The sequence below is a fragment of the Urocitellus parryii genome, chromosome 9, assembly GCF_045843805.1.
Source record: "Urocitellus parryii isolate mUroPar1 chromosome 9, mUroPar1.hap1, whole genome shotgun sequence".
NCBI lineage: Eukaryota > Metazoa > Chordata > Mammalia > Rodentia > Sciuridae > Urocitellus > Urocitellus parryii.
The window spans coordinates 36608495-36622474 of NC_135539.1; the positions used below are offsets into that span (position 1 = coordinate 36608495).

At 41.7% G+C, this 13980-nt stretch overlaps 1 long non-coding RNA gene across 1 annotated transcript; it reads right to left on the reverse strand.

Annotated features, from left to right (window-relative positions):
* Nucleotides 1–10752: 10752 nt before the first annotated feature.
* On the reverse strand, nt 10753–13926 carry LOC113195618 (uncharacterized). The gene is made up of 3 exons (XR_003302428.1): nt 13547–13926; nt 12381–12486; nt 10753–10970 (listed from the first exon to the last, which is right to left on the reverse strand). It is a non-coding gene; the product is annotated as an uncharacterized LOC113195618 (long non-coding RNA).
* Nucleotides 13927–13980: the final 54 nt, after the last annotated feature.

Consider the following 13980-nt stretch of genomic DNA (forward strand, 5'->3'; position numbering starts at 1 on the left):
CAGCAGCCACACCTCATTCTCTGTGGCCTGAGCACTGAAAAGGACACCAGAGGCTTCACCCCAGAGGGCAGGCAGCCTGCATGCCACTGAGGTTCAGGCTGGTGAATGCACAGCGTGGCTGCCTGAGGGAAGGGCCTGGGCATGCCCTCGTCTCCAGCTACCTCAGCCGCAGACCATAGAACAGTCCGGGCCTCCCTGCCTGCTGTGTCCCGCTGCAGGCCAGCTGGGACTCTCTGGGCAGGGGGGACAGGCAGGGTGGCCTGGCCTCGTCCCGTGCTCCATGGGCTTCTTGTGGTCACCCCACCTCCCCACATCCCTTCCTGGCCTGTTGAATAGAATAAAGTACTTCTCTGAGACCCTGGGACATCAGCCTGCAGGTGGATTGTGAAGTGGTCACCAACCTGGGGCAGTGTCTGGGGCTGTGAGGAGTGCGCCAGCTGGCAGGAGACTGTGAACCTCTTCCTGAGCCTGCTCGAATGGGTCCTGGAGAGGAGACAGGTGACCTGGAGCACATCCACGCCAGCATCAGAAGGCAGCTTGCTCTGGGCTGCCAGGGCCCCTCAGAGGAAGGCAGGTTGGCAGGCAGGATGAAGAGCCCAAAGCACCTAGGCCCTGGAGACACGGGGCAAGATCAGGTCTGGGAAGTTGGAAGGAGATGACCAGAGCAGAGAAGTCAGGGAGATACAGGGAAGGCTTGGAAGAGGAAGACCTGCTATGTTAGACTGCAGAATTGAGGTTTGAAACCAGTGGATAAACTCAAGACCACTGCAGAGGTGGCCAGATTCTTAGCAGGGAGGTTGGGAGTGGGCTGGGAATCTTCAGAGTCAGGGAAGAGAGTACAGGGAGATGTTAAAGTGGTTGGTGAGAGCGATTTGGTGGCCGATTGCCACATTTCTCACTGGGATGGGTGCTGATGTTCCCTGGAACAGGTCATGTGAATCAGGTTTGGGAGCAGATGACCCAATTTGGGACATGTGTGGGATCCAAGAGGTCACGTTATATATGTCTGGGGAGAGAGAAGGGGGTTACCTGGATGCCTGGAGCAGGTAGAGCTGTGAGCAGGGAAGGAGATCAACTAGTTTTCCATGCTGATTGGTAGATCCCTGCGACAGGCAGCTTTGCCTGTTCCTCTTCTGTGACTGGTTCTTCCAGAGAAGTCTGAAATGGGCTTTCAACCTATGTCTTGGAATTTTTTTTCTTACACTACAGCAAATGGTTAATGCTGCTCATGGGCAGAATTTGGGGACCCATTTGGTTCTTCCCAGTCTTCCACAACTTTCCTCTTTAAGGCCCATTTACATTCCTTCTTTGTTCCCACTCACCACCATCATATAAAAATGTCTAAACCAAAACGTGTACTTCAAGCAGGAATCTGGCTAGTGGGGTACACTTATCCCCAGCAGCTCAAGCTGAATAGATTCCACAAATTCCCAGTGCTTGTGTCTCTGGGAAACATGTCAGGTCAGTTAAAATCCCTGCGTGTGATGTGTAGAGATTATAGACTGGAACTCCAGGCCAAACTAGCTTCTCTATTAGTTTCCTGAAAGTTTGAAACAGGTACTTACTCCAGAAGATCCAGCCCCTGGATTGCATGGTTTGGCAAACCAACCACTAGTTAGATTTCCCCTAACATGCCTTGTATCTCTTACCTGTTTGCCTCAACAATGCTGTGTAACAAACTGTCCCCAAACTCTGTGGTTTAAAATGACAACCACTTACTGCTCAAGAGTGTATGGGGTCACTGGAAGTTCTGATCTGAGCTGGGCTTTGTGATGCTCTCATTCATCTGTGGTCAGTGTGAGTCAGTTAAGCAGCTTTGCTAATCAAGCAGGGCTATCTCCCGTGTCTGGGGTGTTGGCTGAAAAACCTGGGACAATCTCATGTGGTCTCTCATCCTGCTCCCAAATAGCCAGGATCATTTACAAGAGGGAGGCAGGGGAACAAAAGAACAAAGAAGCAAAGGCACAAAGGATCTCTCAAGGTTTAGGTTCAGATATAGCACAATATCTTTTCCATCACATTCTGTTATCAATACCAATGACAAGGGAAGCACAAATTTTAGGAAATGGGCTCCAGTTTTTTTTTTTTTCCCAGTGCTGGGGATGGATCCTGGGACTTTGTGCATGCCAGGTAAGTGCTATACTGCTGAGCTATATCTCCAACCCAGATTCCACTCTAAATGGGAGATGTTGCAAAAACCACATTGCACAGGGTGTGGGATTCAGGTGGACCATTTTTGCAATCAATCTACTATATGGCCTTTCAGCTGGACACTGGTGCAGATCCCATCCTTCTCAAAGCTCCACATGGTCCTGATCCTGCCTGGACCCAGCACTGCTTGGTTTTCCATCCCAAGTGTCTCCAGATGGCATGCTTCCCTCACCTGGTCCTGACTCCTCTGCTGATTATCAGTCCAGTGGGCAGCAGTGGATTGAGCCTGCCCAGCAAACAATCTCACCCTTCTGCTGAGAAAAGTTTCATTTTTCCTTTGGGAAATGATCCCTCCCCTACTCCCAGGCCTTGGAGTTGTGCTGATTGGAAATGAATGGTCTCGTGTCTGTTTGGGCAGCTCGGAGTCAATCTAAGACTTGAGCTGAAACTGTCTGAAAAGGGAGGCTTCCTTTCCTCTGGAACTGTTGGTGCACTGAGGGTGGAAACCTGGAGAGAGACATCTGGGTGTAAAGCCAAAAGAGGAGAAGATCATCATGTACATCTCTGTCCCTGGATCCCAATGTGCCTGAAGTAGATTTCTGGACTTGTCAGTTTCCAAGTCATCAAGTCCCCCTCCATTTTTAAATGTTCAAATTATATTTTAATTTCTTGGTTTAGAGCTGGTTTGAATGGATTTCAGTCACTTGCAATCCTAAGAGGGTTGACTAACATATCTATCAATGGATGTTTTAGAATATGGTGTTTTGTTTTCAATTTTATTTTTTACACAAACAGAGAACAACTTTTCATTTCTCAGTTTGTACATGATGGAGCATCACACCATTTGTGTAATCATACCTGTACATAGGATAATAATGTCTTTCATTCTACCATCTCTACCAATCCAAAGTTCCTCCATTATTCCCTTGCCTGCCCACCCCCATTATGGATCAACATCAGAGTAGAGTATTTTTAACATGCTCAGTGAGCTCTCTTCATGCATAAATGCATTTGCTTTTTTTTTTTTTTTGGTATAGGGACTGAAGTCAGGGGATTGAATGTTTACCACTGAGCCACATCCTCAGTCCTTTTTATTTTTTTATTTTGAGACAGGGTCTCATTAAGTTGTTCAGGGCCTCACTAAGTTGCTGAGGCTGGCTTTGAACTTGCAATATCTTCCTGCCTCCGCCTCCCAAGTCACTGGGATTATAAGCATGCACTGCTGCACCCAACTGCCGATACTTTCTGACTTGTGCCAAGCACAATGCTGGGTGCAGCAGACATCTTATGGGTCAGCCTCTCTGAGTTTAGTTTCCTATATTTTTTGATGGTTCTACTCCAGAGTCAGTGCATAGTCCTACATGAGACCCAGTACGTGTCCCTTCCCTGCAATTCATTACCAAATGACAAGGTGTGGATGCAAACAATTAATGCCCCAGAAAGTTATCTCTGAATAATATAACATAACAAAACAACATAGCCTAATTATGCACCATCTTTCCAAGTAGTAGTATCAGTTGACGTTACTAGGTAGTATGCTCAAAGTTTTGACATAATATGGAAAGTCAAAACTCCAAATGCCATAATCCCAAATATTGCCCAAAAATATTTTAAAAATCCCCATAACATAATTATGGAAAAATATTTTTGTCTGGTACTGGGTTTTATCCCAGGGTCTTAGGCAAGCACTCTACCATCGAGCTATATCTCCAGCCATGAAAAAAATATTTTTAAAGAATTCTTTTAATGCTGGGTACAGTGACTTGGGAAGCTGAGGCAGGAGAATCACAAGTTTAAGGTCAGCCTTGGCAACTTAGTGAGATCCTCAGCAACTTAGCCAGATACTGTCTCAAAAAAAAAATAAAAATAAAAATAAAAAGGACTGGTGAAACAGCTTAGTGGTAAAGTGTCCCTGGGTTCAATCCCTGGTACCAAAAGAAAAAAAAAATATTTTAAAGATACTAATTTACATTTTAAATGGATTTACTTGAAAAGCATAAACAGAATACTTTATAGACCACTCCAATAGACATTAATAACATACTTTCTTTAAAAATAATTTTTAGTTGTAGATGGACACCATACCTTTATTTTATTTATTTTTATGTGGTGCTGAGGATCGAACCCAGTGCCTCATATGCATACAAGAACTTTACCACTGAGCTACAACCCCAGCCCAATAACATACATATTTTTACAAGCATAAACACTTAGGTTCATCATAAGATTCACACATGTATATAATGGTTATGAAGAGACAAATGTATTCATAAAAATATGTCAAAAAGCAAATGTATTAACATATATCACTATGATTTCTGATTGCATCCATCCAGCTTTATATCTGCAGTCATTGGAAATACCATGACAAAATCTTTTGATGAGATCCATCAAAAACTGCAATGGGGGGCTGGGGTTGTGGCTCAGTGGTAGAGCACTCGCCTAGCACGTGTGAGGCACTGGGTTTGAGCCTCAGCACCACGTAAAAATAAATAAAAAAATAAAGATATTGTGCCCAACTACAACTAAAAAATAAATAAATATTTTTTAAAAAACTGCATTGGGTTACTACCATGTATGCAGTGATCCAAAGAGCTGAGATCTTAATTTTATCTTTCACAAATGCATATGTACAGAAAGGATATCTCTTTATTTATTGAGGAAGTTTCACCATTTTCATGTACATGAACAATGCTTAACAAAGTCAACATTGTGATAACACATTTCCACAGAATCAAATTTGAAAAAAATGCATTAAATGGATTAGAATTATTTATATAACTCACCAGTCATGGTGGCACACCCTGTAATTCCAGCAACTCTGGAGATTAAGGAAGGAGGATTATAAATTTGAGGCCAGCCTGAGCAATTTAGAGAGACTCTGTCTGAAATGAAAAATAAAAAGTCCCGCATGTTAAGTGTTAAAGTGGTTGCCTCCTATACGTGAAGCCCTGAGTTTAATCCCCAGTACTGAAAAAAAAGAAAAGGAAAAAATTATTTACATAACTCATATTTCTAGTACTAGGGAAGTGAAGATGAAATACATAGCCTTAGTGACTTGTAAAAAATAATGTTGACAATTTTAAAAAACTAAAAAAGTAATAAATCAGGTGTAGTGGTGCACACCTAGTATCCCAGCTACATAGGAGGCTAAGGAAGGAGGATCAAAAATTCAAGGCCAGCCTGGGCAGCACAGAGAGACCCTGCCTCAAAACCAAAAACCAGGCTGGGGTTGTAGCTCAGCAGTAGAGCGTTTGCCTGGCATATGTGAGGCACTGGATTCAATTCTTAGTACCACATAAAAATAAATAAATAAAATAAAGTTAGTGTGTCTAGCTACAACTAAAAAAATATTTAGAAAAAACCCAAACCAATCAAACAAACAACAACAAATTAAAAATATTAAAGAAAACTAAGAAAATTCAATATACAAAAAAAGTGTATTACAAGTATAAGTTATGGACAATTGTACGGATGTAGTCCCTAAGAGCTAGCTAGTTTTTAAGATCATTAACTATATTTTGAAGTCTTGTATTGTAATGAACAGATGCTTTTTTCTTTTCGGGAATGGTTCTCCTTGGAGAATACATTCATATTGTTCATATTCTTTTTGTAGGTGACACTGTTCTTGAATTTTTCTATGATTCAATATACACTGACATGAGCATACCTTATGAAAACTTTCTATCTTCTGAAACCAGGGATAGTGGCACATGTCTGTAAATCCCAGCAACTCAGAGTCTTAGGCAGGAGGATTGCCAGTTCAAAGTCAGCCTCAGCAACATAGTAAGACCCTGTTCTAAAATAAAAAAGGGCTTGGGGTAGAGCTCACCTCTGGGCTCAATCCCAGTACTGCCCACTTCCAGTTTTTCCTCCATCTTCAGTGCCATGTTTCTATGTTGTTTTTGGTATGTGGAAAGTCCATTCTGCATGTACACACATATAGACTACAGATTTGGCAGAAACAATACTAATGATGGAACAGCACCACTGTCACATAAGTATCTTATTCTTGGTCACACCTACAGCCCAGTTGTACCAGGGCAGTGGGTAGATTTCAGAAAAGCCAAAGAAAGTACCCGGATACAGCATGCAAGACATATGATTTATCAGGGAAGGCTTACAAGAGATCAGTAACTGCTTCAGGAAGAGTTCATTGCTGATAAGCTGAACAAATAGGACCTCTGTTCCTCAAAGTGTTAAGCAGTGCCTTCTCTCCTTCACAGAGCTTTTCTATTCTGATGGTGGCTGGCTGAACAATATCTTCCTGCCTCCGCCTTGGGAGGCGGAGGCAGGAAGATATTGCAAGTTCAAAGCCAGCCTCATGTATCCTTTTCATGGTGCCCTCAGTTCTGTGCCAGTCCCACTGAGAGAGGGTTATGTTAGGCTGCAGAAGCAGTGACATCACCAGCATCAGCTTGCTTAGTTTGCTTGTAGGACCAACATCCCAAGGAGCAACGGTTCTGGTATACCATGCAAGAAAGTAGCTTTCTACCGGTAACACTAACTTGTCCCAGCTCTTACTATGTAAAAGAAAAGGTCTTCAAAAGAATATGTTTGGATATCTGGCCCAGGCTTTATCTCACTGTTCCCTTAACTTGGCTAGGTTTTTGGAAACAGAATGGAGTATTCAGGGACATGATGTTTTACTGTCTCCCTTTCATTAGGGATGATATATCCTACCATGCACATAGTTATTTTTTGAACCAGTTAGTAACTTCACTGGCTTCTTCTGAACAATGCAGCTTAAATTCATTAAAAGTTCCTGGAATTGGGGCTGGGGTTGTAGCTTAGTGGCAGAGTGCTTGTCTCTCATGTATGAGGTACTGGGTTTGATCCTCAGCACCACATAAAAATAAATAAATAAAATAAAGGTAGTGTGTCCATCTACAACTGAAAAAAAATTTAATATAGTCAGTTACTGGAATTTCATCAGCTGGAAGGAATACCAATTCAAACTATTGACAAAATTGAAGTTTTCATTGTTGCTCTGTGCACTGTCAATCCACTCGTTGGGAGCTGCCCTGGATGCAGACACCTTAAGTCCTGGTAATGCAAGGGGTTTTGAACAATTACTGCATTTAGTCTGGCATGGTTAGTGCCAGGTCACAGTAACTTGGGCGTTACCCTAGCTCTGATAACAAGGTGTGGCTCCAGGAGTAGGCGTCACCTGCTGGGGTTGAGTTACACTCACCTGTTCCTTTGTAATCCTATCCTTTTGCCCTTACTGGGATAGAATGTTCTATGGAAACTGCCCCCCCCCTTGTGTGTCCCCTATATAAGAATAAAGAATTCCAGTGGCTCTTCTTCTTTCCATGGACCCTTAAGGTCAGAGAGCTGTCTCAGATTCTGAAAAGGTACTTCTGTGTGTTTGTCGTTTTCTTAAACGATTGGAATAGTCAGATTTTGTGAACCCAGCATTAGGTCACCAGCTAGGATAGATGGCAATATCCACTCATCAGATTTTCTGCAAAATTTAAGGAACTGAATGGAAAAAAAAAAAAACACTTACTGGTTACATCTTGAAATTCACTTGTGGATTCCACTTAATTACAAAGCTATCATCATGGTTTGGGTATCTGACTGAAATCCCTTTTCTTCTGCAAAACCCACCATCTTATAAACCAAATAAATGTTTACAAATTGCTTTGCAGTTTCCTGTCATTAATTCATAAACATGTGGCTAAGTTCTAGAATTTTTTCAGGGACATGAGGTTTTACTGTCCCCCTTTCATTAGGGATGATACATCATCATGCACATAATTATTTTTTTGGACCAGTTAATAACTTCACTGGCTACTTCTGAGCAATGCAGCTTAAATTCATTCAGAATTCCTGGAATTAGGGCTGGGGTTGTAGCTCAGTGGCAGAGCGCTTGTCTTGCACATATGAGGTACTGGGTTCGATCCTCAGCACCATATAAAAATAAATACATAGTAAAAAGCACACAGTGGGACAATTCTGAAAGCACCATATATTAATCAAAGTGAAGCTTGTGATGGTTTTTCTATGTGGTAATACAAATCTTTCTTCTTTGATAGTCAAATCCCTTACCAAGAATAGTTTACCATTTAATGCATTTTGTGTCAAATCCCTTACCAAGAATAGTTTACCATTTAATGCATTTTGTAACCTCTGTATCAGCAAGTGTCTTTGGTTCAGAAGTTTGCTGAGTATGTAGAATTATTTTCATTTTCTGATAAAGGGTACTTTTGAAGGCAAGCATAATGCTATGTGGAGGGGCAGAAGTAGTACATGATTGAATAATTTGACAATTATCCTGCATACAAACAAAATCACACTAATCCCTTCCCTATACTTCAATTCTTTCTTCCTCTCCCTCTCTCTCTCCCGTCTCTTTTTTGTTTTAGTACTGGCAATTGGATCCAGGGGTGCCTTACCATTGATTTATTTCCCCAGTCCTTTAATTTTTTTTTTCTCTTTGGTACTGGGGATTGAACTGAGTCACATCCCTAGCACCCTTTTTTAATCTTAATATTTTGAGTCTCACTAAGTCCTCAAGGACTCATTAAGTTGCTGGTGTCTCAAACTTGCAATCCTCATGCCTCAGCCTCCCAAGTTGCTGTGATTACAGGTATGTGTCACCATACCTGGCTTAAATTTTTTAAATTTTGAGGCAGGGTCTCACTAAGTTGCTGAGGGGCTTGCTAAATTGCTGAGTCTAACCTTGAAATTGCAATCCTCCTATCTCAGCCTCCTGAGTCACTGGATTACAGGCATGGACCACTGCACCCATTTTTCTATCCCTCTTTATATAGTCCTTTCTTTCAGGAAATTGGGGTTTTCAGGATTTCCAACTTCAAGAATTTGGAATTTGAAATTTTAATTGTTCAGGATTGTGATTTTCAGGATTTTGATCTTTAGAGAATTTTAGACTTTAGGGATTCTGATTTTTCAGAAATTTAACATTCCAGAATATGTGTTTTGATATTTTGATTAGCATGAGGACATACAATCTATTTTTTTTTTTAGTACCTAGGATTGAACCCAGGGGTCCTTAACCATTGAGCCACATCCCTGGTCCTTTTTCATATTTTATTTAGAGTTAGGATCTCACTGAGCTGCATAGGGCCTTGCTAAGTTTCTGAGGCTGGCTTTGAACTCACCTCCTGCTTCAGCCTCCTGAGCTGCTGGGAGTGCACCAGCACACCTGGTCTATTTTTCTTTTTATGGTAATTCAGTAAAATAGAATGACTGTGTTTCCTTATATAGAGGTACCAACCCTAGTACAATTTATCCTGCATGTCTTTGGATAAAGTTGCATTTTTTTTTGCATCACCCCTGTATTAGTTATTTGTGACTGGATAAATTACTCTAAAATTAACCACCTTGAAATAATACATTTTCACTAGGCACAGTTGTGCATACCCATGATCTCATTGACTGTGAAGGTTGAGGCAGAAAAATTCCAAGTTCAAAGCCACTCCCAGCAATTTAGCCAGACCATTTCTCAAAAAATAAAAAGAGCTGGGGATGTAACTCAGTGGTAGAGTTCCCCTGGGTTCAATTCCCAGTACAAGAGGTGGGAAGCATTTTCATTATCTCAAAGTTTCTGAAAGCCAGGGATTTGGGAGCAGCTCTTCTGGGTGCCTTCATGGAAATCTATGAAGGTGAGTAAATAAAAACCTAAAAATGTTAAGATTTCCCTGGTGCCAAAAGAGAAAGAAGTATATAAGTCATTTTCAAAGCTAAATAAACCCCTTGCCAGTTTTGCACCTTAGGCATGTCTTTCCTGGAGGCCTCTTTGAAATATGAATAATGAGGAAGAGAATGGTGCTCTGTCTCTCTGGTTGTGGAAATTTAGCCTAGATGCCTGGCTCCAAGTTATGATTTCCTCATGCTTGTCAAAAAGACACAGGGACTGGGGATATTCCCTCAATGATGGAACACTTCCTTAGCATGCTTGTGACCCTGGCTTTGAATCCCAACACTGAAAAAAAAACCTTTTTAAAAATAAATAAATAAAGTAACATAATTTTTTTTCTTTGGGGATAAACAATTTATAGTTCAATGGATTGTATCTGCCTGGCTCTACAGAAGACTGAAATTTCTTTTTCTTTGGGAATCTAGTGGATTGTAGCAAACTGCCTGTGATAGTCATCACAATTGTTTTGAGGATTATTCAGTAATAAAATGTTTTCAGTCTTTTCTGCATTTTTTTTTAACCTACTGGGGATTGAACTCAAGGGAACTTAACCATTGAGCCACATCCCTAGGCTTTTAAAAATTTTAGACAGGGTCTTGTTAAGTTGCTTAGGGCCTTGCTAAGTTGTTGAGGCTGGCTTAGAACTTGCAATCCTTTTGTCTCTGCCTCTCGAGGTGCTGGGATTACAGGTGTGAACAACCATACCTGGCTCTTTTGTGCATTTTGAGCAGAGGTTTTTACTGATTTGGTAGATTTCATTTGTTTGTTTTTTCCCCAAAACCTGGAAATGGAAGAGTTGTTTTTTTTTTTTTTTAATTTGTAGATGGACACAATAACTTTATTTATTTATTTTTATGTGTTGCTGAGGATTGAACCCAGTGCCTCAAACATGCTAGGCAAGCACTTTACCACTGAGCTACCAGCCCAGCCTCAGAAGATCTTATTTCAAATGATGTTTTCCCAACAATTAATGAAGACATCAACCAAGGTTGCATTCATCCAAAGGCTTGACTGGAGCTGGAGTACTGCTTCCAAGATAGTTCACTCCTGTGGCTGTTAGCAGAAGGTCACTTGATGGCTTTCCATGAGAAGACCACTTCTAACCACATGGATCTCTCCATAAGGCTGCTTCAATGTTTTTGTGACCGGAGAGCTGACTTCCCCGAGCATGAGTGATGAGAGGGAGAGAAGAGGAAGGAGGAAGTCAAAGTACCTTTTATGACCTAGCCTCTAGAGACAAGCCATCATCTCTACAAAATTCTTCTTCTTCTTTTTGGTGTTCGGTATTGAACTGAGGGCCTTATGCATACTAAGTACATGCTCTATCACTGAGTGACATCTCCAATCCCTACCACATTCTATGTGTAAGAAGTCAGTTGCTAAGTCCAGCCCACATTTAAGGTAATGGGAATGAAGTTCCCCTTTTTAAGGGAAGTATCAAGTAATCTGTGAATAAACTTCAAAACTACGAACTATAAGGAACACAAACAAGATGGTTAACTTGTGTCACCAATTCAGAAAGTATCACACATTAGTCCCTGGGCAAGACAACTAGAAATGCCCTGAAATCTTGCAACTTTTATATGAAAGAAGCATGACTGAGGGGGTTTCCAAATGTGACACTGGTCCTAAAAATTTCCATGAAATATTTCAAGCAATCAAAAATATTTTAAAATCAGCTATTCTAGATATTATGGTTTGGAAATGAGGTGTCCTCTCAAAGTTCCTGTGTTAATAGAGGTATGTTTGGAGGTAAAACAATTGGATTGTGAGAACTGTCACCTAACCAGTCCATCCTAGTTTGAATGGACTAACTGAATGATGTAACTGTAGGCAGGTAGGATGTGGCTTGAGAAGTTGGATCACTGGGGGCATACCCCAAAGGGGTGCTTCAACCCGGAAGCCCCTTCCCCTCTTCCACCTTCTTTCTCTCTGTTTCCTGGCTGTCTTGAAGTAAGCAGATTTCCTCTGCTTTACTGTGGGCTCAGAGCAATGGAGTTGGCCATCTATGGTCTGAGACCTCTGAGACTGTGAGCCCCAATGAACTTTTCCTCCTCTAAGTTGTTCTTGTTGAGTATTTTGGTCACAGTGATATAAAGCTGTCTAAAACACTAGAGGAAGAACATTTTTCTATTCTCTTTATAGAAAATATGCAAACTCAGTCATGTGTAAAGGTAAGCAGAATGTATAGTGACAAAAATTTAGGGAGGCAAGAGGTTTAATCTTCAGGACCACAAAAAAATAAATCAATAAAATAAAGGTATTGTGTCCATCTACAACTAAAAAATTTTTTTAAATCCGTAAAGTGGTTAATTAGTATTGTGTCATTTTCTGGATTTTTGTATTCTTTGTGGTAGAATCTATGAGCAAGACTGGTTTCATGGGCAAGAAGCCAATGCCATTTCTCAGTGCTCATAAGGGCCCATACTCAAGGTTTAGTGTTCTGCAGTTACTATCTTGAAATTTTTAATAATTTTATCTTTTATTTTATGTTTTGCAGTAAAGCTCCATGAGACAATGGAGCACAAAATAGACCTGGACCATGGGCACATGTGGGTTTTACCTCTTGCTGACCTTTTATCTTCCCAGGATGGGTTATCGATCATTTGCTCCATGATGTGCAGGCTCCGGTCTCTGCTCTTATCTGCCACCCTTTGCTCTGCAGGGACCTAAGTGCACAGTGCAGGGAAGGTTGGGTCAGGTGAGAGTCTGTGCCCTGTAGCTTCTCTGGGCAAGGCACAATAGTTGTTATCCATCATGGTTTGTGCCAGGGTGCATTTGGACAACTCAGCAGGGTCAGATCTCTCCCCACCCAATTCAGGTACCTGGTAGGGGGGTGATAATACATTGAAGATTGCCCTTTGCCTAGAGATAGAGTGGTGCAAGGAAACAGATGACAACACATGGCTCAAGACATCAAACTCCCTCAAAGCTCCCCTGACTCACATGAGTGTCAAACTCACTCCAAGCTCCCTTGGTCCACATTATTGTTTACACTAGCCCGTTTGGCACCTTTTACCTGAAGGTGTGTCCCCTTGGACTTCTCAGTGCCTGGTGGGCCCCCTCTTTTTATTTTTAGCCTTCCTGGGGCCAGCTGTATCATCCCTCTGGCTAACCCCAGGCACCCTCCACAAACAAGCCAAGAAATAGAAATTGTATCTTTTCAGTGACCCCTCATCTAGTTAAAAATGCTCTAATATTTGCATTCAAAGCTGACTTGCCTAAAATCAAGAAAAATGAAATCATAATTAAAATTTCTTCTTAAATAGCAAACAAGAAACACTACAAATTGAGAGACTGCAGAAGAAAAGGCTTTATACTTTAAACTTTTAAGAGCATTTTTCTTTTACTCTTTTATGAATTCTGTGTTTTCATTTTGAACCAGTCCTGTAAATTATGTAGCAGAGCCTGTCTGCCAGCTCGGTTCTGTTTGTAATTTCTTGGATCTCTTTTCTCATCCTAGAGAATGTTCACTTCTCTACCTAATTTTGCATTCCCTTTCTTCTACCCTCCTTCCCCCAGTTCTGGGACTAGAACCCAGGTTGAAAAGTGCTCTATGGCTGAGTATTTGAATTCTCTCTCTCTTTTTTTTTTTTAAACTAGGGACTGGGGATTGAACCCAGGGGTACTTTACCACTGAGCTACATCCCCAAACCTTTTCATTTTTTAATTCTGAGACAGGGTCTCATTAATTTACTGAGGCTGGCCTTGAACTTTCGACCCTCCTACCTCAGCCTCCAGAATTGCTGGGATTTCAGGAGTCCGCCACCGTGCTCCCCTCGGATTCTCTTTCTTAAAGACACCCCCAGGAGTGGTAAAATCTTTGGTCTCCTATATGAGCTGTATCCTCCACGACACCCCTAATGCCGACCTTGAGAGATGCAATACCGAATTATTTCCCTCTTTTTCATACAATAAGCTTGTTAGAGATCTTATAACTAGTGGTAGGGGGGAGGGAAAAAAGACAATCCTCCCAAGGGTGTGCCATTTCAAAAATTAAAGGAAATCGCTGGCATCCGAGGGGAGGCCGGAAGCCCGGGAAAAGGAAGTGGGCGAGCACTTGGGGTCCTTGGCCGCCCGCCCCTTGAGCTGCCAGGCAGGGCCTGATGCTCCGGGGCTTCCCCTTTAAGGGGCGGGGCCAGGGCGGAGCCGGCGGCGGCCGG